Source organism: Telopea speciosissima, chromosome 9, assembly GCF_018873765.1.
Source record: "Telopea speciosissima isolate NSW1024214 ecotype Mountain lineage chromosome 9, Tspe_v1, whole genome shotgun sequence".
NCBI classification, from domain to species: domain Eukaryota; kingdom Viridiplantae; phylum Streptophyta; class Magnoliopsida; order Proteales; family Proteaceae; genus Telopea; species Telopea speciosissima.
In genome coordinates, this window is record NC_057924.1 from 35924743 (window position 1) to 35948465 (window position 23723).

Here is a 23723-nt window from a genome sequence, read left to right on the forward strand (position 1 = left end):
CTCCCTTCACCACCCCCGTGGGGATGGTCTATAGGGTTCATAACTAACTGAAGATATTTTAAGAGAAAGAAACGATTCAATGATTTGATCAAATAAGATTACTATGGTTCGAGAGGAAGTAGTAGTATCTACTCGTACACTAGAGTGAAAGTGTGTTGAATCAAGAGCAGACAGTAAGCATCTTTATTATGGACATTTTATTCTGTCTCTACTTATGAAAGGTCAGGCCGATACAATAGGCATCGCAATGCGAAGGGCTTTACTTGGAGAAATAGAAGGAATATGTATCACACGTGCAAAATATGAGAAGATACCACATGAATATTCTACCATAGTAGGTATTGAAGAATCAGTACCAAGGGAATCTTACTAATGGAACATATAGGAATAGTAAGACCTATTGTTTCTTTTGGTCCTCTTCATAAGCAAAAGGCATAAAAATATACAATCCAGATAGATTACTATCTATCACATACTTTCATCACCCATTTGATCTAATCCTTACTATCTCCCGACTTTCCCACTGAAACAATCGAGAGAAATTCTATTACCTTAGTCAAAAAGATGGTTATTGGTTCAAGGACGCAAGGTGACCTTGCTTTTTCAAGGTAAGAAGGGGTAGAGAAAATGCCTCGAGCCAACAGAGAGTTGTATACTGCATTCGGGAAGGATGAATTGCTCCTGAAAAAGAATCTATTGATTCTCTCCCAATTGGTTGGATCATAGGTGCAATGATTTACTTCATGGGCGAGGTCTCTGGTTCAAGTCCAGGATGGCCCAGCTACTCCAAGGAAAAGAATAGAAGAAGCATCTAACTCCTTCATGCATGCTCCACTTGGCTCGGACAGATATAGCTCAGTTGGTAGAGCGCCGCTCTTACAATTGGGTCGTTGCTAATTATTATTTTTTATTTTCATTTTAGTTCCTTTGTTCTTGCTTCGGAGCAAAAATTAAAGAGTTTAGTTAATCTAGAATCCAAAGGAAAGGAGGTTCATGGCTAAGGGTAAAGATGTCAGAGGCATGGTTATTTTGGAATGTACCAATTGTGCCCAAAATGATGTTAATAAAGATAAAGAATCACCAGTGGGGATTTTCAGATATATTACACAAAAGAATCGACAAAATACACCTAGTCGATTGGATGAGGAAAGGCGTAGTAAGCAACGAAATGATTCAGAGAGTTGAAAATAAGCATAGATCTGAAGATTCCCGAATAGGTCAACCTTTCGAACTATTGCTGAATCCATGGGCAGGCAAGAGACAACCTGGTGAACTGAAACATCTTAGTAGCCAGAGGAAAAGAAAGCAAAAGCGATTCCCGTAGTAGCGGCGAGCGAAATGGGAGCAGCCTAAACCGTTCTGCAATCCATCTTTTGACAGGTATATAGGAGGACATCCTTGGGGGTTCTTCATTAATTTCAATCACTGGGGTGATACTCCATAGTGTGCTTGGATGCCATGTCAGGGGTTCCTGTCCTTCAATCAAAATTCTAGCCAGTCAGGGGTAGATTTGACATTTCTCCCCACCTTATAAAAATTTTGTCCTCAAAATTTGCTTACCTTGTAGCTCGAAGAGTTGGGGATACTTTTCTTTCATATCTTCTTCATGTTCCCATGAAGCCTCTTCTATGGGATTGTTTCCCAATCAAACCTATACAAAGGCGGCCGTGTGGTTACGAAGATTATGCTCATTCCTATCCAATATCTGCGTAGGCTGTTCTTCATAGGTCATATCCACGTCCAATTGTTCAGGTTCAGTTGATAGTACATGTGTCGGGTTGTTGATATATTTTCTTAGCATCGACATATGGAAAAAATCATGGACGCCTTACAAAGATGGTGGTAATGCCAATCGGTATGCTACGGGTCCCACTTTGTTGAGAATTTCGTAAGGACCAATAAACCTTAGGCTCAACTTGCCCTTCTTGCTAAAACGTAGCGATCCCTTTGTTGGAGACACTCAGAGGAATACCTTTTCTCCGATGTTAAATTCAATGTCCTTCCTTCGATTATCGGCGTAACTCTTCTGTCTTAATTGAGCCGCTTTGATTTTCTCTCTAATGATATCTACCTTGTCACAGGTTGCTTGTATCATCTCTGGCCCGAGATATTTCTGTTCTCCAACTTCGTCCCAATACAACGGGGTCCGGCACTTCTGACCATAGAGAGCTTCAAATGGTGCCATGCCAATGGTAGAGTGGTGACTAATGTTGTATGCAAATTCCACCAAAGGTATATGGGCATCCCAATTGTCGTTCATTTCCAAGACACAGGTTCTGAGCATGTCTTCCAAAGTCTGGATAGTTCTTTCGGATTGTCCGTCCGTCTGTGGATTGAAAGCCGTACCATGATGACCTAACATGCATGGGGGGATGATCAGGGCACTGCCCATGATGCAGAACCTAGGAATTGGACCCTGTTCAGGTGTTAAGCAGGCTCAAGGCGATGCACTGGGCGATGCAGACATCACCCAGAGACATCGCCCAGAGAATAAAAAGTGATAGTTTTGCTGATCTGCTTTGGGGACCTCCATATATGGACTATATGTAGTGTAAGGAGGTGGTAAATGACCAAAATACCCCTCCTCACATCTATCCATAAGAATGGATACCTTGGGTACTCAAGTGGGCCCCGTAGGGCTTGGAAGCCCTGTCTGTGTTGGTCCTGCAGCACTGATGAATTGGGATCAGTGTTGTAAGGCTGTTATGACTTTGAACCATGTACTATAAGTGTAAATGACCATTCTACCCCTAGACCACATTCTCTGGATGATGCACTAGGACATAGGCCTAAAAGCCCAGTACAAGGCCCAGAGAATTCCAAGTGATGACCAACTGTACACCGAGTCAACCCAGTGAGCCTAGATCAACCCTAGGACATCCAAAAATAGTTTGGAATATTCAATAACATATTCTTGATTTATACTTAGGGTTTGATCCCGCACTCGAGTCTTACTGCCAGACTGCAGCCGGAACTGAAACTACAACTGAATTCCTAGAACCAGACCCAGGTGAGTGAAATGTTATCGTGTATGTACGTGTAACAATATTGTTATGCCGGCAGTAAATTTTTTAATTATAATGCTGTATTATCTAATTAGATTCAATTTCATAATTCTTACACATCGTATGACTGTTGATCAACTCTGTTGAATATATCATGATGATTGGGAATGTTAGACTAGATGTCATAGTCGGCTTGGAAATGAGGCTTGTTGTAGCCCGTAGTATGGGATACGGTTGACACCGCCTGACTCATACGATGCCATATAGACATGGGGCTAGAGATTCATCACCCATGCTACGTACCCTTGCCAACAAGGGTTAAGGTGCTGGAAGCCTGTAAGGATTATTATAAAACCTCAAGCATTTACGCCGGGAAGCCTCAGCAATATGCTGGGATGCCTCGATCTATAAGTTGGGAACCCTCGAGCTACATGCTTGGGAAGCACAGATAGGTGATTCATGGCTATAAGCTAAACAAAGTTGATCCTCGTGCTACATGCCGGGAAGCACCAAAATGGTGAATTGATATTAAGTCGGTTACCTCACAGGTTAATCACATAGGGCTGGTCGGCTGACCAAGGATTAGTGTGCTGGAGCTGACTGGTCCTCTCCGACAACTCAATGGGTGTATCACAAAAATGGGTAACCAAGCCCACACCAGAGATACATGTATTGGGGATTGTAGTAGCACTAACCTGCCTTAGCTGTATTGATAGGTGGCTAATAAATAATCTGGACTTGCAAATCATGTAGGATCATGTGGAATGTGGTTGCATATGCATGCATGATGATATGTTTTACTCACGGGCTCAGTTGGGCTCACACTCTATTGTACATGTTATTCTATAGATGATTCTACAGGTGGATGCCGCTGTGGCATAGAGGCTCATCTTGAGGTGGAGAGCCCTTGTGATTATGATGATATTGGTATGGACCCCGACGGAGGTCATGCCAATGATGCAAGCATTCTCAGTGGTTATTGATGATGACCCGTGAGGGGTGCTCGTGATGCTTTTTGTCTTGGGGACTCCTTTTTGATTTTGTCAAGAGTTTATCCCCATTCTATTTCTTGTTAGTTTTGTTCTTTTCTTTTTGGGGTTGAGTTATCTCGCCCTGTATATATTTACCTTGTTACCGCTTATGTATATGTCAGCTTTTACTGTTCCGTTTGTGGGTTGTAATGGGGAATGGAACAACTCTACTTATGTATATATATCACAATCATTTACCGTATCGCTACACTTTCTCTCTTCCTTTATAATTGTAGATTATCTGCAGCACTCTGACCTTACTTGTGGTAATGATATGGATGTGTGTGTCCGTGAATGTATTAATTGCTTCTAGATCCGTGGGATTTGGAGGATTGTCGTTACACAATTCGGGTCACCTACCTAGTCCTCCCAGGGGGTGGTTTGGGGTGTGACACACACACATATCCATACTTTCCCATCTTTCTTAGGAACTGGGACAATATTAGACAACCATTGAGGGTATTATGCCACTTGGAGAAATCCTACATTCCACTGTTTCATGACTTCCTCTCTGATCTTATCACTCCATTCAGGCTGCATTCTTTTGGGCTTCTACTTGACAGGCCGAGCGTCTGGATAAGTGGGCAGTTGATGCTATACTATCTTTGGATCGATGCTTGACATATCTTCGTAGGACTATGCGAACACTTCTTGAAATTCCTTCAATAGGGCTGTCATTTGACCAACTTCCTCCTTGTGAGGAGCCAATTTTAACCATTCAGGGACACTGTTCTGTTCCCAGATTTATGAGAAACGTGTCCTGTTGGACAGGCTGAGCTTTTCTTTTTTTTTTTTTATCCGAATATTCTCTGGGAGCTGTGGCAGCCCCTGCAATTTTATTGATAATTCTCAATGAATAAAAATACAATGGGGGGGGGGGGGGGGGGACATGCCCGCCTTACCCCAACCCCTGGCAAAAAAAAGAATTAAACACTCAAGAATCCTCTCACGCTCAACCAAACCAGCCAGACTATTTTCTTATCACTGGGAAGCCCAGTGCGTCTTCTCGAGCTTTTCTTTGCTTAAGTTGTTTTATTAAGTGATGATGTTCAAAGATATCCTCATCATCGGAAGATGAATCAAAAGAAGAAGAAGAGACATACTCAAAATGGTTGACTTCATTCATGATGAAAAGAGGAGTACAAGCAGACTTGACTGATTGGAAGGTACTACCTTCCTTGATTATAAGAGACTTACCAGCAGATGAGACTAGTTCGGAGCTAACCACTCCTTGAGACTCTATTTCCTGAAACCTATCAGAAACACTGATCCAGTTTACAACGGGTTCTTGGAGAGGGTGAATCAAAAGATGAGGTTTCGACCCTTATTCATCCCCTGCAGAAAGCATGGCTATCTCGAACAACTCTCTGATGCTCAGATCTTCTTCAGCAGCTTTCAATTCTGCTTGTTACACTTCTAGTGCCACCCAGTCGATGTTGTCTTGAAAGAAGACTTCAAATCCTAGTTGGAGGCTTCCTTTATCGGGATCGAACCATGGCTCAACGTTGCCACAGTATGGAAAGTTTTCTCCTTCCTTGGCAAAATATCTGTTCAGAGTCTTGAAATATGGAGATGGTCCCATGGCAGTGCCCGCCTTCTCACATTTCAGGCTGTTTTCAAGTTTGCCTTTCTTTCTTTGTTCTTCTTATCCCAATCCATGACGGTTGCTGTAAATTGGAAACTCAAGGAATTCCAAAATCCCTTACTGATTCTTTCTCGGTCCAAGCCCCAGAAAATATTCCATGTTGTTCATTATCTTCAAAGTTGACTTACTCCATGCGGATGGATATCCGAATGGGATTAGCTCTCTTACTTCTGAGGTCATCACACCGATTGCCCCAATCTCAGATCCACCTATTTGGGTATCTTCTGGAGTTTCTACTCCTACCTCAATGCTTGCCAGGGTGTGGACTGGGTCATCGAAGATAGTGATCATCTTCTCTTCATGGATAAACTTCATTTTTTTATGCAAGCTTGAGGCTATTGCCTATTGCCCCTACTTCTTTTTTTTTTTCCGGGACTTCAGTAATTCTCACCAAATCAATGGTCATAGTTTAACGCCTTTGGGCTGCAGTGCTTAGTCTCTTTTCTGGGGAAATATCCTTTTGGCAGCCTTCCACCTTCGCAATCGAGCGATTTGGAGGAGATTATCCCCTTCCTTACTTTCAGTGGTATCAAAAGGATCTTTCTACAACTTTCGAGGAATTTGTACCTTTCAGAACCCGTTGACTTCACACAGGTGACCCCTTATCCTGAGCCAATCATTCTTCCAAATTTTTAGACTGAAAACTTCTTCCAAGTCAAGATTAGTTCCTGAGTGGAAAACACAATGTGGTTGCTCCTTGATCATACTCGAAATTGATCCTTCTAGCGTCCCAATGGAATGGCATTCCGTAGGGTCATGAAAGATATAGAGGACGTTCCATTTTGCACACCAGGACAGTTGTTTGAGCCATTGAGTTCGGGTTTGATACTTGAGGAGAAACTTCATCGCGTTAGACTGATAAGAGGCAAACTTGGGAGACGATTCTTCCGTACCCATGTAGACTAGCAATTGCTGAACCCGAAAGCTAAATGCCAGCTCGTATCTCTTACATAAGTACTAAAGGAAGCAGAGGGCTTCGATTGACAATCGATAGAGTTTCCTTATCTGAAAAATGTTAAAAATGGATATTTCGGATGAATGGGTATCCCTTGGAGATCGTCATCTCTGTGATGGAAAATAGTGATTTCTTGAAACACCTTGAGGTAATCTTCATTTCTAGCTCGCAAGATTCCATGCATAATTTATTCTTGGAAATGGATGGGTAATTGACGGATTCAAAGCTACAAATCCATCAAAATTTCTTCTGACCCTTCTGCTTTGAATGGAATGGACCGAATTCTTGGCCTATAAATTTTCTCATACTGGTCGTCAGTAGGTCTTTCCTCCGTTTCGGATGCTTCACTGGGTATTTCACTACTAGTGCCTTCATCCATTACTTCGTCGTTCAGACTTTCACTGGATGTTTCTTTATCTGACTATTCTATAGAATCCTGATGACCTGGGTCCTCTTCTTCTTCCCCACTGCTTTCAATAGGGTGAATTCCTTTTGTCAGATCAAAGTATGGATCGCCAGTATTGACGTTACCAATCCAATTTTCCCATCCTTCCATCATTCTTGGTGGTCTGGCATAAGGGAAATCATCTGAGTATAATTTAGGATCTTGGGGTGGATTCCCAAAGAAATCCTTGGTTAATGTCAGGTTCAGCCAAGCCATGTTCCTCAGCTCATGCAACATTCTCTGAAGTGCATCATCTTTTGTAGGTAATTCTATCTTTTCAACTTGTTCTGCCAAATGGCCATACGCCATGTTCGGGAAGCTGGAAGTTGCTTCATACATGATGTCGTGGGTTATGGATATTAGCTGCCACACCCCAAATCACCCCCTAGGAGGATTGGGTAGGTGACCCAAATTGCATAGCGGCAATCCGCCAAATCCCACGGATCTAGAAGCAGTGCTTATGATCATGGAACCATATCCACATCTTAACCATAAGTAAGATCAAAGTAATGCAGGACGTCTACAATTCAAAAGTAAATGGAAGCATAGTGATACGGGAAATGGTGATAAAATAAACATAATAAGTCTTGTTTGATACATCTCCCGGGCACACACAACCCACAACAAAGAAACAAAAGCTGATAAGTACATACGAAAATATATACAGGGCGAGCATTCTCAGCCCCAAAAAGAAAAACAATAAAGAAAAAGCTACACGACCAAGTCAGAACGGGGATAACTCCAGAGAACCTAAAGGAGTCTCCAGTCAAAACATCACATGCACGCTTCAATGGTCTTCATCCGCAATAACCACCAAGAACGTTCGCAGAATTGGTATGACCTCCTTCGGGGTCCACACCAACATCATCATAACAACCAAAACTCTCCTCCTTGAGATAGCCCACCATGCCACAGCAGCATCCACCTATAGGATCATCTAAGAAGAACATTGCATAACAAAGTGTGAGCCCCACTGAGCTCGTGAGCAAATAACATCAATCATGCATGCACATGCAATCACAATTCACAAGTTATATGATTCTATAGGATATCCAGGGCTAGATTTTATTGTTATCCACCTATCATTACAACTAAGTCGGGTCTATGCCACTACAATCCCCAATACATGTATCCCTGGTGCGGGCTTCTAACCCCTTCCCATGATACACCCGTTAAGTTATCGGAGAAGACTGGTCAGCCCCCGCATTCATTCACCAAGGTCACCCCGACCAGCCCTCTGGGATTAACCTAGGGAAACAACCGTTTCTTCCCTCATTTTCTTTTCTGGCTTATAGCCCATATGCACCATTCCGGTATTCTTTTATTCTTTTATTTTTCACTCCCTGATAATTGCCCCCACAGGTATCCAACACCTTAACCTCTGTTGGCAAGGGTTCGTGGCACAGGTGATGAAACTCTAGCCCCATGTCTATATGGCATCGTATGAGTCAAGTGGTGTCTCAACAGTACCCCATAATATGGGCTACCACAGGCCCCATTTCTAAGCCGAGTACGGCATCTAGTCCAACAATCACAACCATCTTATAGAATTCACAGTGTTGATCAACAACAGTCATTATGCAGTGATTTGAGTAACTTGAATTATAAGTAAATAACACAGCATTCATGATTCAATTATTAATAACCGGCATCAGATCATAGTTACATTTGCACATACGATAGTATTATTCACTCACCAGTACTTGGCTCTAGGTACTCAGTCACAAATTCAGTTCCAGCAGTTGTCTGGTTGTTGACCTCGAGCATGGGATCAGATCCTAAACACAAATCCAGCATTATCTTATTTAGTCATTTAGCCTAACACTGGTGATCCTAGGGTTACCCTAACTTACTGGGTTGACCCGGGGTTTAGGTGGTCTCATTTGGAAACACCGGGCCCTACACTGGGTCTTAGGTCATGTCCCGGTGCATGGGCCAGTGTCAGGGCATAGGGGTAAATTGGTCATTTGTAATACCAGTACCTGCCCCTAGGTTAGAACATGGTCTCGGTGCTGTCCATAGCATGTCTGTGTTGTAGGACTAAGCACAGCAGTGTACAGTCACATGTGGGGCCCACTAGGGTTTCAAAATATTTCCTAAATAAGGCCAGATGTGGGGGAAGGGTACTTTTATCATTTCCCACATCCCACAGTGTCCAGGGATCATTGCATGCATGAAATCTCAGATCTGCCCCTCATCATAGTAAGATTCCATTCACTGGGTCATGCATTGGGCCTTGCTGCATCACCCAGTGCATCGCCCAGTGCCTGCAGAATCGACCTTGGGCTGAGTTTCCAAGGTGGGACCTATAGGGCTGGGCCCACACTGGATCCTCTGCATGTTTGGGGATCTGGGTAGCGCTTGCAATGGTCTATCTCATGGTTCCATTGATTTTCCCATCAGGGTTCTAGTCAGCCTATCTGTGGCTACCCAAATAACCCTGGTGAATAGTGTTCAGGGTTTTGGCTAAGCTTGGGAGTTGATTTCAGCCACATGCAGGGTTGGAAATGCTTGAATCTTGGTGGTTCAAGGCTGCAACCACCTAGGGTTGGGTCTCTACAGCCTTATCCAGCACCCAGGGTTCCAAATCAGTCTTCAAACAAGGCATCTAGTAGTGCAGCAGGGCATAGCTAGAATTCGGCCCAATGAACAACATATTAGAATTTTCTTTTTCAATAAAAATCTCAGATTCACCATGCACAAGGTCTACATGGCTGGTCTGGACTAAATCTTGGCATACCCAAGCTGTTCTGGGCTGCCCAGGAAGCAAAAACATAGGAAAACATAAAGGGGAAAGAGAACAGCAGGCATAAACAGGTATTTTTATACCTAAGGGAGCTTGGAGAGGCTCGGTTGCAAGCTGGAATGGCCTGCGGCTGGTCTCCTTCCTTCCCCTTCCTTCCTTCTTCCTTCTTCTTCCTTCCCTTCCTCTCTTTTCTCTCTTTTCTCTCTCCTTTCTCTCCCCATGAAATGAGCAGTAGGCAAAGACTTGAAATGAGCCTAAGGCTCATGTATTTATAGACCAGCCCATGACTAGGGTCTGTTTGGCCATTAAGTCCTTTTTGAAAAACTCATTTTTAACCTGTTTCTGTCTGATTTTGGGTCCACTGGTGGGGTCCACACTGAACTAGGGGTATGAGGTGGTCCCTCAAACTCCCCTCTATCAGTGGAGGGTGCCCTTGGTCATGTTGGGTGGTCCCCACATTTGTAATAATTAAATATGTTCAGAAACAGCCACTGGGCCTTGTCACTGGGCCTTGCTGCATCGCCCAGTCCATGGCCCAGTGAATTCCAGCAACATGAATTCAAAGGGAAATTGCACAGGGGTTTGACCCTGGGTTAGGGTACTGTCCCACATGCCCACCATGGGTTTTTGCATGATTTTTTAGAGGTGGGTCCCACCATTTTAGGGAGGAGAGAGATTACCTGGGATGCAAGTCATACATCAGGCTGTGAGTTATGCAAGTGCAGGGATCTGCTATCCATCTTCTAACAGGTGTATAGGAGGACATGCACTGGGTTTCTTCATTGAACCATGCCACTGGAGTGATGCTCCACAGTGATCCTAGTTGCCAGATCAGAGGTTCCTGCACTTTAGTCAGATTCCAGCCAATCAGGGGGCAGGGTTTGACATTAGCTCAAGGATGTCTTGCACTTGATGGAAGATGCTCATGCCCCATCTATCAAAGTGTTCTTCTTTGATGAACCATGCTCTTCTCGGATTTTCAGGGGACCTTTTTCCCTCGTTGTTGCTACTTCCCTCATTTCTGGGAGGTATGGGTTGGATGAGATCAGTTGGGTCAATTCTGTTATTCTCTGCTCCAATATTATTTATTGTAGTTTCAGCGGAGAACTCATCTTTAGAATGTGACTCGAAGTCTTCTTCTTCACTGTCATCGGTACTTCCTCCCACCTGGATAAGGAAAGTGTCTCCAGAGAGAGTCTCACCAATGACCAGCACAGATACGGCTTGGATCAAGCTTGGTGTGACCTCTTCAATGATTTTCATATTATCTTCAGGTGGTTCTCCCCCAATGGGTTGAATATGAACCATCAGATTAATGCATTCTTCTTAATCTTTTGAGTTTTCCACCTACGCCATGTGGATGATCTCATAATTGATGAAACCAAACTTTCTCAATTGCGCATAAGGCCCGAGGCTGTCTAACCCATTCTCCAGGTATTCTAGCTTCATCGTGTGATGATTGGAGGCTATTCCCTTCCCTGGGTGACATCCCTGTCCAACTTCTCTGAATTTTCCATTGAAGTTGGTTCTTCCAAAATAGACACACACCATCATCCTTTTCACTCTCCTCTTCCAAGCGTATTGGCTTCGACTGTGAAAGGCGTTCGCTGAGCTTCAATCATTTCTTTTCTGCACATGTCTTTTAGGAAATTATTGATATTTGTTCTGGCTTCTGCTGGGAGGTCCATCTGCCACATGAGACACACCTTATCCCTCCAAATTCTTTTCAACTTCTTCAAGGGACCCCCTACGAGCCGAATTAGGGTGGTTGGGTCTAAACCCGTTATCCGTTCTTCCAAGCCATTTACAGATTCCATGGATGATCTCGAGGAGTCAAGTTCATCTTCATCAAGTGACCCCTTTAGGGTGGTGAATTCTTCCAGTATCACACACCTCTAGGGGTAAAGATACTCATGATATAGTCCATGCAAGTTTTGGAGGATTATCCCTACTTGCTCTTCCTCCGTTAGGCGAGGTTGCATCCGATCTGCTTCTTCTCGGAATCTTTTGACGAAGTCAGAGAATCCTTCATTCGAACTTTGCCTTAGAGCCTCCAACAGTTGGCCAAACTACAGTCCAGGGATAAAACCATGGCTCCCTAGGGAAACCAATTATAAATCAATTAGGGTATTGCACGCCCTGGGTTATCCCATGGTGTCCCATGGGTGCCCCATTTAAATTTTAGGGTTTCCCATGGTCACCCATGGGAACCCTAGTGCATCCCTGTTAGGGTTTCTCCTTCCCTGTTGTGTCCTATGTAATTTTTTAACACAATAGGGATAGAGAAAATCATCTCTAATCCATCATATGGTAAGAGGGATCCATCCCATACTCAAATGCACAGCAGAAATAAATCAATTCGAGTTTCTTTCGCATCCCAAAAATATTAATAATTAATAACTGAAGGAATTAAACAAGAATCGCTAACCTGGTAAGCCTCAAGTGTTGCTCGTCCAATAGACAATGGTTCTTCCTCCAGTGAGCGCTCCAAGTAAACAGATCTGAACCTCCAATGGTGCTGCCAAGGTTCTTCAAGCCAATCCCAGATGCTCTCGTATTCTTCAGCACAGATCTAGGGTTTCTCAAACCCTAACTCTCAAACACAGATGAGAGAAACTAGAAGAAGAAGGAGAAAGATCACAAGAGGGAAAGAGAGAGATAAAACTGTAGGAGAGAGGGGGCCAGACTAAAAATGCAGAGTAGTGTCCCCTCTGTGTTTCTGGTCCCCTATTTATAGAGCTTGGGTTTTCTAAAAACCCTGAATGGATTAGAATTAATCCCAGTGAGATTCTGTCTCTATCTCTCTCAATTTGGTACTTCTGTTTAAACTCAGAGTGCTACAAAGGTGAAGAAGCAGAATCTAATAGGGAAAGTATTAATTAGCTACTTTATTTAATTATTAATGGATAATTACAACTAGCACCATATCCATTAATTAAATAAAGAGCCAATTAAATTAGCAAATTCTAAATAACTCTCTATATGATAACAATTATCATATACAACCCCCCCACTAATCAACACCATCATTATGGAATCTAGGGCATGTACACATGTACTGCCAAACCCCAATCCATAGTACATATCCATATAAGAGAGTCTGTGCATCTGATCGGGTCCCGCAAAACTTGATTAAACACTTTATTCAAAATAACCATATATAATGTATCATTTTATGTAAAATAGATTTTTACAAAACCATTTCCAAAATGGCACTGGGTCTAGATTCTGATCCGACCATACACAGACAGTCTCAATCTTGGTGTTCTCCAATCGGGCAGTAGTGACCATGTTGGATAACTCCTTCACTCACAAAGTATTCACGTATTCCCAGAACACCAACTTTGACTCGCTTAAGTCTCAGTCATTGATGAACCAAAGAATACGATCACACTTTGCAGTGATAGGGTTCCCTCAGGCATAGGGTGTCGGTGACACATGTCTATCCCTTCCTACATCTGGTAGTAATACATGAGGGAATCGACAAAGTAGATTCCTTGCCAATGCATACATCAAACATGTGAGCACTCACATCCGTACCCTGACATCACATGTCTAAGCATACCGAATGCAATGACCATATGATAAGGGTGCCCAGCCCAAACCCTAGTCGTGACTACCATTTTAAGTAAGACTTGGGGGTGCATAATGCTCAAAAATTTTATATTGCATGTGACAATATTAAACTAAATGTATAAAAGTTCAATACAAAGGTGAACCAGGTTGAACCGAACCAAATCAGGTTTGATGGACACACACTTGTCCAACAATTTCCCACTTGTACATCAAAGCCAACTCCCCATACATTTTAAACTCATGCCCTCCATGTGTTTCTCAAACACTCCTGGAGACAAACCCTTTATCATGGATCAGACACATTTTCAGTTGTGTCCACTTTGGAGATATTCACGTTGCCCTGCTGGATAATCTCTCTAATGAGGTGATACTTCCGCTGCATGTGCTTGTTCCTCGGATGAGCCCTAGGCTCCTTAGCTTGTGCAATGGCCCCTCTGTTGTCACATAATAGGGGAACAGGGCCCTTGACAAGCTCAGGGACCACCTCCAAATCTGATAGGAATTTCCTTAGCCAAACATCTTCTTTTACTGCATCACAACCTGCAAGGTATTCTGCTTCGGTAGTAGAATCGGCTATAGACTTTTGTTTCACACTCCGCCACACAATGGCACCTCCACCCATTAGATATACCATCCTAGATGTGGATTTTTTGTCATCCTTGTCAGTTTGAAAATCTGAATCTGTGTATCCCAATACTGACAACTGATCAGATCTAAAAACCAAGAAATATTCCTTAGTCCTTCTCAAGTACTTAAGGATATTCTTGACAACACTCCAATGCTCGCGTCCAGGGTTAGATTGATAACGACTTACCATACCTACTGCTTAGCAAATGTCTGGCCTTGTACACAACATAGCGTACATAAGACTCCCTACTACTGAGGCATAGGGAATCCTCTTCATCTCTTTAATGTTCATCTGAGATTGAGGACATTGAGATCTAGAAAGACTGACTCCATGTCGGAAGGAAACACTTCCCCTCTTGGAGTTCTCCATACTAAATCTGGCCAGGACTTTGTCTATATACATAGCCTGTGACAAGCCTAGCATCCTTCTCTAGCGATCTCTCACAAGTTTGATCCCAAGGATATAGTGAGCTTCACCAAGGTCTTTCATCGAAAACCCATTGTAGATAACCACTATTTAACTGATGAAAGAAAACCCACATCGTTACCAATCAGCAATATGTCATCTACGTATAAAATAAGAAAACATACTGCCCTCCCACTGATCTTCTTGTAAACGCATGGTTCATCCATGTTTTGATCAAAATCAAACGATTTGATTGATTGATCAAACCTAATATTCCAGCTCCTGAAAGCTTGCTTCAATCCATAAATAGACCTCTGCAACTTGCAGACCTTTCTTTCTTCCTCCAAGGAAGAGAACCCCTCTGGCTATTCCATGTAGATTTTTACTTACAGGAACCCATTTAAAAATGCAGTCTGCACATCCATCTGCTAGATCTCATAATCAAAGTGTGCAGCGATAGCCAATAAAATCCTGATGGATTTCATCAAAACTACTGGTGAAAAGGCTTCCTCATAGTCTATGCCCTCTCTCTGGGTATAGCCCTTTGCCACCAGTCTTGCTGTGAATCTTTTGACCTTTCTATCTGCGCCCTTCTTCCTCTTGAAGATCCATTTACATCCAATCGGCTTAACGCGAAGTGGTGGATCGACTAGAGTCCAAACCTTATTAGAATGCATTGAATCGATTTCAAAGTGCATTGCCTCCAGCCACCTAGTGGCATCAACATCCTTTAGAGCCTCTGAGTATGTCATTGGATCATCATCTGATTCAATCAATACCATGTGAAACTTTTCCACTGTTTCCTCTTCGATTAGAAGAGTAAGCCTAGTGGGTGGTCTAATAGTCCTCCCACTGCGTCGAGGTTCTTCAGTGTTGGTATTTCAGCGGGTATGTCAATTGGTCTCACTTCTGGAAGTGACGTGAGCTATCTGATAGCTCTTTAATGACTACTAGTTCAGACCTCTGGGTCATCATTTCTTCCTCCAAAAATGTGACATGTTTACTTACAATGACCTTTTGGTCAACCGGGTCATAGAAATAATAGCCTATCGTGCCTTTGGGGTAACCTAAGAAATAGCATCTTGAAGTCCTGAATTCCAACTTGTCTATCTGTTGCTTTCGCACATATGCTATGCAACCCCATACTCTAAGGTGTTGAACACTGAGCTTGCGTCCTTTCCACAACTCAAAGGGTGTCTTGACTACAGACTTAGATGGAACCCTATTCAAGATATAAATTGTCGTCTCTAAAGCGTACCCCCAGAAAGAGAGAGGCAGCTCACTATAAGTGAGCATCGTCCAGACCATATCCAATAGTGTCCGATTGCGTTGTTCAGATACACCATTTTGTTGTGGTGTGCCTGGATTAGTTAGTTGACTAACTATCCCTTGTGATATGAGATAATGTTTAAATTCATCCGATAGATACTCCCCTCCACCTTTCGACCTCGGCTTGGAATTCTTTGAATTTATCAAAGGCTTTCGATTTTCTACGCATCAAATATATGTAATCATATCTAGAGTAATCATCAGTGAATGTGATAAAGTACTCATACCCATACCTCGCTTGTATGTTTATGGGTCCACACACGTCAGTGTGTATCAACTCCAACAGATCTGTGGCTCTAGCACCTTTATTACTATAGGGTTTCTTGGTCATTTTGCCCTGAAGGCATGACTCATAGGTGGGGAATGGTTCCACCCTTAGATTCTCTAAGGGCCCATCCCTCACCAATCTACTGATTCGGTCCAAGTTAATGTGACCTAATCTTAGATGCCACAGGTATGTTGAGTTCACTGGAGCTGCTTTCCGTTTCAAATCAATATTTGAAATAACATTCATTTTAATAGGGAAATCTAGAAAGTACAAACCACTTTGCATATATCTGGATGCCACAAAGGAATTATTAAAATGAATAATTAATTTAGAATTAAAGGAGAAACTATATCCGTCCAAAACAAGTTTTGAAACTGATATAATCTTCCACTTAAAAGAGGGTATATAATAGCAATCCTTTAAAACTAAACTAGCAGAATTAATATTCAAAACAAAAATTCCCACAGCCATTGCCATGGTCTCTGCTCCAGTGCCCATCCGAAGACGCACCTCATTTCTTTCTAGGTTCCTCGTCTCCTTGAACCCCTTCTTTAGCAGCCTCTGTTTCATCCGACTTCTTATCTTTCAAAGTCGCCAGGTAAGCACGACAGTTCCTTTTCTAGTGACCCTCCTTCTTGCAATAGAAGCACTTGCCTTTGCCTTTATTGCCAGACTTCCCACCCTTGGTTTTCAGGGTCTTACCCTTACTTCCCTTTTTCTTCTTCTTCCCACTTGAAGAAGGTTTTGCCTCAGTTGCATTGACCTCAGCCTTATCCTTTTTCAAGGATGCTTCAGCCTCTACCAGTGCATTAGCAAGCTCAGTGAGCTCCATCTCCTTATCAAACATCTTGTAGGACATCCTAAAGGTTGCATAGGCAGGGGTGAGTAATGCTAAGATCACATCGGTCTTGTATCGCAGGCTGAAATCAGTCCCCATGGATTCCAGTTTTTTAAACAGATTGATCAACTTCATTACATGATCCATCACTGGAGTTCCCTGGAACATCTTGGAGTTATGGATTTGACTAACCACATCAGAATGGGCGTGTGTCAACTGCCTGTTGAATAATTCAGCAAGCTTATCCATCTTTCCGCCAGCAGTGCGTATATCCTTGATCGAGTCCAGAATTGACTTTTTCAACGATCCTAGGATATAAAAAGATACCTTGGAATCCCTCATGAGGAAGTCCTGCATCTCTTCATTTACCTCAAAATCGTTTGGGTCGGGTCGAGGAGGAACTTGTTCATCAAAACTGTGTACAGTCCTTCAATAGTCAGGAACAACTTAATGCTTCAGTACCAATCAACATAGTTTGTACCATTAAGTTTGTATTCACTAATGAGTGTCAAAAGATTGGAATTAACGGCAGCCATTTTATAATTATCTACACATGTATAAGTAAAAACCACATGCTAATTAACAACCATTTAAAAAGAATTGAGCGCACATACATCAATGGTCTTTCATGATTTGGGTTTCTCTCATAACCCAAAAGATGAATTGGATACCTACAACCCTTGCATGCATAACTTACCCTATCGGGAGTCATTATACACACCTTGGTAGTGTGGACTAAGCTGTCCGCCTCATGGGGTCCCAATATTTTTTGCCACCTAGGTGTCATGTCCAGATCCTATTGGCTAACATACACCCAAGTCATGTACTTATCTATTGCATTAGTTAAAATCATAGAATCATGAAAGATGGCCCACTGTCGCAGTGCCCTCTCACTATCCATATCCTAACGTATTTAGATAGAGGTAAATATAGATAAATGTGTGACAGAGGTCCTGGCAACGTATTTAGATAGAGGTAAATATAGATAAATGGACTAGTCTACCAATTAAGACTAGTCTATATCATACATGTATTATGAATAAAGAGGGATTAATCAACTCTCACATATCATGGACAGATTTAAACATTCATAATTAATCAACATTAATTAAAAGTGATTATGTGATGGTGGCATTTTTATCAGAAGCAATTAAAGAACCCTCCCAATAAAAATAAAACTAATAACTTGGGTGCATCAATCATGCCATGGATGCCACGCCTCGATCATCTCCTCCGCCTGATCACATCTTCAAAGTAGGTGATTTGCATCTCCAAAAGCTTTGAGCGTCACAAGTGGATCATTATCAACATGCCTTGGGAGTCCTAACTCCTCTAAAATTATAATGAAAACCTAGAAAAAAATCTATACACTTTTCTTTCCATAATAATAAAGAAACCCTACATGCAGAAACCAACCCACCATTTGGGGTGCCCATGGGGTGGAGTACATTTGTTTGTAAAAAAGATAGGGGGAGAGAGAGAAAGAGAGAGATGCATCACATCCACCCCCATGTATCACACACATAAACAATCCATCCATTTTATTAGAATGTCATTCCCATAATCATATCATAATATAATTTCATGCATGGGCATTAAAACAAGTAAACCAAGAACAACATGGATTTCTTCAATCATTGAACCACCACATCACATATGATAACATGTATCCAAACCCATAAAATTAAAACCATAATTTTAATTATAAGTAGGTGGAGAGAAGGATCCCTTCACCCATCTTTTTCCTCCAAAAAATAAAACAAATTAAAAATTCTGTTTTAAAAAATACCCTTTTTTTTTTTTTTTATTAAAAACAGAAGGGAATCAAGGAAGGGCGCATGCAGCTTGCTAGGGTAGGCCGCGTGCACCCATGCACGCAACCCACAAGCCACACACACCCACGGGCAGCAGCCTTAGCCACCACCCGCGGGCCTGCAGCCCGCAGGTAGCACCCAGCGCACAGGCCATGCGTGTGTAGCCCGTGCGTTGGCTGCTGCCAGGGCTGCACATGGGCAGCGCACCTAACATCATAGGCAAAAAAATAAAGATGGGGAAGGGGGTGTGCGCAGAGGCTTGGCAGTGTGCGCTCCTCTCCACATACAATCATGATTAAAAATTTTAAATTAATAAAAATTTATAACCACATCTATATGGATACATGCTTCAATAACTGGAATAATCTAATCAAACCAAATCCATCATCACATGGGTAGGTTGTTACACTAACAACCCATGTGCACATGGGAAGGTTTTTACAACAACCATAATTTTTAAACACCCATGTGCCAACTTGCATCCCACTCATGATAATCATATTAACTATTAATTATTCAATATTCATGGGTAGGAAAGGTGGCTCTAATACCACACTGTAGGCCAAACAACGGTCCTAGGATAAAACCATGCCTCCCTAGGAAAATCAATTATAAACCAATTAGGGTATTGCAGGCCCTAGGTTGTCCCATGGTGTCCCATGGGTGCCCCATTTAAATTTTTGGGTTTTTCATGGTCGCCCATGGGAACCCTGGTACATCCCTGTTAGGGTTTCTCCTTGCCTGTTGTGTCCCATGTAATTTTTTAACACAATAGGGACAGAGAAAATCATCTCTAATCCATCACTTGGCAAGAGGGATCCATCCCATACTCGAATGCGCAGCGCAAATAAATCAATTTGAGTTTCTTTCGCATCCCATAAATATTAATAATTAATAATTGAAGGAATTAAACAAGAATTGCTAACCTGGTGAGCCTCAAGTGTTGCTCCTCCAATAGACAATGGTTCTTCCTCCAGTGAGCGCTCCAAGTAAACAGATCTGAACCTCCAATGGTGCTACCAAGGTTCTTCAAGCCAATCCCAGATACTCTCAAATTCTTCAGCACAGATCTAGGGTTTCTCAAACCCTAACTCTCAAACACAGATGAGAGAAACTAGAAGAAGGAGAGAGATCACGAGAGGGAGAGAGAGAGGGAGACCAAAACGCAAGAGAGAGGGGGCCAAATTGAAAACGCAGAGCAGTGTCCCCTCTGCATTTTTGGTCCCCTATTTATAGATCTTGGGTTTTCTAAAAATCTTGAATGGATTAGAATTAATCCCAGTGAGAGTCTGTCTCTCTCTTTCTCTTAGTTTGGTAGTTCTGTTTAAACTCAGAGTGCTACAAAGGTGAAGAAGCAGAATCTAATAGGGAAAGTATTAATTAGCTACTTTATTTAATTATTAATGGATAGTTATAATTAGCACCATATCCATTAATTAAATAAAGAGCTAATTAAATTAGTAAATTCTAAATAACTCCCTATATGATAACAATTATCATATACAACCCCCCCCCACTAATCAACACCATCATTATGGAATCTAAGGCATGTACACATGTACTGCCAAACCCCAATCCATAGTATATGTCCATATAAGAGAGTCTGTGCATCTGATCGAGTCCTGCAAACTTGATTAAACACTTTGTTCAAAATAACCATATATAATGTATCATTTTATATAAAATAGATTTTTGCAAAACCATTTCCAAAACGGCACTGGATCCAGATTCTGATCCGACCATACATAGACAGTCTCAATCTTAGTGTTCCCCAATCGGGCAGTGGTGACCATGTTGGATAACTCCTTCGCTCACAAAGTGTTCACGCATTCCTAGAACATCGGCTTTGACTCGCTTGAGTCTCAGTCATTGATGAACCAAAGAATGCGATCACACTTTGCAGTGACAGGGTTCCCTCAGGCATAGGGTATCAGCGACACATGTCTATCCCTTCCTACATCTGGCAGTAATACATGAGGGAATCGACAAAGTAGACTCTTCACCAATGTACACATCAAACATGTGAGCACTCGCATTCGTACCCTGACATCACATGTCTAGGCATACCCAATGCGACGACCATATGATAAGGGTGCCCAGCCCAAACCCTAGTCATGACTACCATTTTAAGTAAAACTTAGGGACACATAATGCTCAAAAACTTTATATCGCATGTGACAATATTAAACTAAATGTATAAAAGTTCAATACAAAGTTGAACCGGGTTAAACCGAACCGAACCAGGTTTGATGGACACACACTTGTCCAACACTAACTCCTTGCTTTTCTTCTCATTTACCTTGGTTTGGGCTGTTAGGATAGCCTTGTAGATTCGAGAATCCATCAACTTCCTCCCTTGTCTTATAGGTAGGATCATGAACGTTGGGCCTTTACAAGAAACATCCTCTTGTAATATATTCACCCCATGGTTTGACATGGTGTTAGTAGTTATATTGGGCTGTTGTTCCACTTCCAACGCTATCTTCCCTGCATCGATCAGGTCTTGTATAGCTTGCTTGAGGTGTATGCATATGTCGGTCTAGTGACCCTTCTGATTATGATAATAGTAATGTAACTCTGGCTTGTATCTTGGAGGTGGATTGGCAAAATCTACATGTCTCGATGGTACAACATCCTGTATCCCTTCCCTCTTGAGCTTGAAGAAGAGGCGAGTAGGAGTCATATTGCCAAAAGTGACCTGTCTATTTGAGACTGACTGTTCTGCTTGGATAACCAACAGTGCAGTGGCTGTCGGTGAAATCTTCTTCTCAGTGTACTGGCCAGTGGTGACCGCATTCACTTTGGGACCCTTCCCTCTTCCTAATTTTTTGTTCTTGTTAAGGTAAGATTTAGAGGCCTCCTTAGTCGAAGCCTGGGCTTGCTTTCCCTTAAAGAGTTATCTTCAATTCGCTTCCCCGTGGCTATGAGTGCTTCAAAGGTTTTGATGTGCTGACAGTAGAGGCGGTCATCGTACTCCCCATGTAAGTTCTCTAGAATCATTTCTACTTGCTCTGCTTCATTTGGACATTTCCACATCCTAGATGACTTCTCACGGAATCTCATAGCAAAATTGGAAAATCCTTCATCAGCTCCTTGCCTCAAGGTTTCCAACTCACGTGGAGTAATATCTACCTCAGTGTTGTAAGAATACTGCTTGCTAAACTCCTTCACCACTGCTTACTAGGTTTGAGTTTGAGTCTGGTCTAATTGAGTGAGCCACCTCAGAGCTGATCCAACCAAAGAGTAAAGGATGGCTTGACCCATTTGATTCTCTGTAAGCTCCCATGACTTGACCATAATAATGAATATTTTTAGGTGGTCTTTGAGGTCCCCCGTCCCCTCGAATTTGTCAAGCTTCCATTTGAAGTCTTCATGTATCCTTCCCGTCAGGAAGAAGACCAAATCATCTTCTGGTTTTGCCACTGCTTTCCCTTGCACAACAATTTCCAATTTTTAACTTTCTCCCTCATCTATTTCTCTCTTTTGTCTCAGGGGGATTCTGTGGGGTGTTGAGAACCATAATTTCTTCTTCCTCTACCACAATCTTGGGCTGCACTCTGGGTATTGGCATCACCCTAGGTTCTCCGGGGATTTGTGCATTGTCTCCTCGAGACTGACTTTGCCTCTCCTAAACCATCTGTGTAACTAGCTGCCTCATCTCAGTCATCTCTCTTCGCATGCCGACCATTTCTTTACTCAAAACTTCTTCCAAAGAACCGGCCCCTAGTGGATCTATGTTACTCGTAAGAGGAGGTGACCTTACTACACTCTACCTCACGGGGCTGAAAGATGGGTTGGGATTTTTGTTGGACGAAGGGGATGGAGACTGGTGAAGGTGGGCCCTAGTTAATTGGCCAGCCTAACAGGCCCAAGCAGGCAATAAAGGGTTCTTTCGTCGCGGAATTGTCCCTTACAAGGGCAAAAAGTTGCTTTAGGATTTTGTGTGACAAACAAATTATCATTTTTTTTATTTTTTATCTTTTTTTATCTTTTTTTTATTTCTTTATATATGTATATATACATATCAATATTTTGGTTTACAAAGCAAATATATAAACATATATACAACCAATGGTTGGGTAGCGTGACAATCTGTTTCTAACCTCTTTCCTCCACTTCTTGCCATAAATCCTCCCTTGTTCGATGGCTCCCAGAGATTGAATTTGGATCGTCACGAAGAGGCTTTCTCGAGGACCTCCCGATGATCTATCCTTAGTTAATGCAGAGTACCTTTCATTTTGGGGTAACCAGAGTTCCATCACTGACATAATGTACTAGGCGGTGTACCATTTTTTGAGGGATTATCGAGGCTACTTTTTTTTTGATACACCATCCCGGATGATTATGTCGCCTTCATCGAGGGACTATCGAGGGACATCCGAGTGACAAATGGAGCTCTTTCTGATGATGAGTAAATTACAGTAAGGAGGATATACTGTCAAAACCTCATTTTTGATCCCGAAGGGTTCCTACATTAGTTTATGGCGTATCCTAATCATATATGGTCTAATTTCCTACATGATGCATGCAATGGGTAGGCTGATAGGACAGAAAAAGGTTACCCTTGATAGAACTGATATACTTATCGTTCGTGGTCGTGAATTGTCAGAACGTGGTGCTTTTAGTATACCTGGAGAGTAGGTCACACGATCTCAAAGTAATCAAACTAGTGCCCTTTTTGAGTAGCGAAGTACCCCACGGCACACTAGCGAATACCCTCGTCGGTGATTCTAAACTTGTACAGTAAATATCAAGGGTTGTGTAACACCCCCTTCCTTATTATGAATATTTTAATATTATACTTGTTATTTATTAATATTTTAATGTCCATGTGAATATTTAGCTATATTTGCATGTTAATGACCTAAGATATAATAATATGTGAATTTTGATGCCTTGTGTTTTATATATTGTATTGATGATGTTCTAAGGTGTTAATAAGGTATTTTAGTATTTTATAATATAATATGATAGGAATGAATGTTTTAATAATTTATAAAAAGGTCTTGTTAATTATGAAGTTTGGTTTATGCAATAT

At 42.0% G+C, this 23723-nt stretch overlaps 2 long non-coding RNA genes across 4 annotated transcripts in view; one reads left to right on the top strand and one right to left on the bottom strand.

Moving 5' to 3' along the window:
- Window positions 1–11430, bottom strand: part of LOC122641096 — a 26592-nt gene extending 15162 nt beyond the window's left edge. For all 3 annotated transcript variants that reach the window (XR_006329804.1, XR_006329806.1, XR_006329805.1), the window contains exons 1-4: window positions 11420–11430; window positions 5316–5323; window positions 4200–4201; window positions 1233–1359 (exon numbers count right to left, since the gene is read on the bottom strand). This is a non-coding gene — a long non-coding RNA (uncharacterized LOC122641096). The remainder of the gene's footprint in view (window positions 1–1232; window positions 1360–4199; window positions 4202–5315; window positions 5324–11419) is intronic.
- The window catches only part of LOC122641095, a 27083-nt gene extending 3631 nt beyond the window's left edge, over window positions 1–23452 (top strand). The window contains exons 2-4 of the long non-coding RNA XR_006329803.1: window positions 1198–1356; window positions 5311–5320; window positions 23441–23452. This is a non-coding gene — a long non-coding RNA (uncharacterized LOC122641095). The remainder of the gene's footprint in view (window positions 1–1197; window positions 1357–5310; window positions 5321–23440) is intronic.
- Window positions 23453–23723: the final 271 nt, after the last annotated feature.